General features: G+C 39.3%; 1 pseudogene; it reads right to left on the bottom strand.

Moving 5' to 3' along the window:
- On the bottom strand, positions 1–1,304 carry LOC749029 (olfactory receptor 10T2-like; annotated as a pseudogene).
- Between the last annotated feature and the right edge of the window lie 832 nt (positions 1,305–2,136).

The following is a 2,136-nucleotide window of genomic DNA, read 5'->3' as shown; positions in this document are numbered from 1 at the left end:
TTATTTATCAATGCTATGTAATTTTTTTAAATGTTCAGGCTCTTTTTTTGTCTTCTGAGGGAAAACCCCAAATACACTGCCAATGTTTTTCTTAGGGCTATCTGCATTTCTTTGTTTCTCAGACTGTACACGATGGGGTTAAGCAGAGGCGTCAGTATTGTATATGTCATGGCTGTCAGCATGTCTTCATCGAAGGACTTGCTGTTCTTGGGCCTCAAATAGACAAAGCAAGCAAATCCATAGTGTATGGACACAACAGTGAGGTGGGAGGAGCAAGTTGAGAAGGCCTTAGACCTCCCCTTTGCAGAGGGCATCTTTATGACTATGAACACAATGAAGACATAAGAAATCATAATTAAAATAAAGCTGCCCACCAACACAAAGGCAGAGACCACAAAAATAGCCATTTCATGATAGAAAGTGTAATTACAAGCAAGGGAGACCACTGGTGAGATATCACAGAAATAGTGCTGGATAGTGTTCAAGTCGCAAAAAGACAAGTTGAATACAGTGACGATGATGCACAGAGAAAACAGGAACCCAACCATCCAAGAAGCCATCATCATCTGCAAGCAGATCTTTCTTGTCATAAGGGTGTGGTACTGCAGTGGGTTGTGGATGGCCGTGTAGCGGTCGTAGGACATAGCGGCCATGATGAAACAGTTGTTGGATGCAAAGCCCAGAAAGAAAAACATCTGTGTGGCACACTCAGGAAGAGAAATGGTCTTGCTCTCTGATAGCAAGTCCACCAACATGCGAGGGATTACTACCACAGTGGTACAAGTTTCTGAAAAGGACAGGCCACAGAGGAAAAAGTACATAGGAGTGTGAAGGTTGTGGCTGAGCTTGATGGCCCCCATTATGGACACATTTGCAGCTAGGATGGTCACATGGTAGAAGAGAATCACCACAAAAAGTAGACTCTGCAGGTCTGAAAAACTGGAAAATCCCCACAGAAGGAATATGCTCACCGCAGTGTGATTGCCCATCCTCCTGGTGGGCACGGCCACTGTCTATCAATGGTGCAGAGGGGCTCTTGGTCACAAGTCTGAGATCACTGTATAAAGCTTCTTATGCACTGATTTACCTGTATTTTATTCAGGGGACCTGGGCAAGTGTCAGGCAACTCTTAGAGAACCTGAGGAAAGGGAGTTAAATGCACCTGGAAAGAGGTCAAGGTCAGGAGCCTGAGTGAAGAGAAGAATGATTCTAATATGATAATATGTATAGATGACATAGAGTGGGCCCAAATACCTATACCTGGATTTTACCCCAAAAGCACTGTTTATCTCTCTTTTCTCCATTCTGGATCTGCAAGGAAGACACAAAATATGAGTGAAAGTTTTTTGATCTCACCTACTGGATTTTGAGATGCTATATTTGTCAAATGCTTTTTGTGATTTAGTGGTACCCTAGCACTCATGGGTGCTTACAATAAACTGTTGATTGAATGAATAAAATAATTCCATCATTTAAAATTAATAAAACACTTAGAAAATTCTGAGAGATCAGTAAATATTTCCAAAAGAACATTCGCGTGTCTTTCAATCAATGCAATCCTATCTTCATCAGTGCTCCCCAAAGTGTAGTGGTTCCGAGGGTGACATTTATGTCAACAACTAGAGCAGACAAATCAATTTAACATGTTGTGTCTTCTGGGTTTCTATATGTGGTAATAAATAAAGCTTGAGACATACAATATCAATTTTTCTTATTACAATAGTTCTTAAGACATACCATTAATTTTTAAGTTCTTAACATCTCTTTGAAGTTCTTTGAACATTTTTTGAAGTGTCTAATATAATATAATGGACTAACTTAGATTTAATATAATTTTGAAGATACTGACTCATTCCAGAATGTCACATTCTGATCAATTTTTGTGTTTTTGGCAGAACCTCCAGAACATTTGCCAGCTAATGTACTTAGGTAGTTTGCTTTGCAACAAGCCTGAAAAGAACTAAATCAAGTTCCTCAGATAAATTTTGCCAGTAATATTTCTATTTTGATTGTTCAACATATAATCTGCTTAGGAGATGAGGGCAGAAAAGTGATATGAAGACTCTTCATAGAATTTTTATTTTAATTTCAGTCACGGTTAAAGGTGGAGGGAAAGAAATGAGGAAGCAGGTATGA

The sequence above is a fragment of the Pan troglodytes genome, chromosome 9, assembly GCF_028858775.2.
Source record: "Pan troglodytes isolate AG18354 chromosome 9, NHGRI_mPanTro3-v2.0_pri, whole genome shotgun sequence".
Classification (NCBI taxonomy): Eukaryota; Metazoa; Chordata; class Mammalia; order Primates; family Hominidae; genus Pan; species Pan troglodytes.
This window is presented reverse-complemented; position numbering and strand designations above follow the sequence as displayed.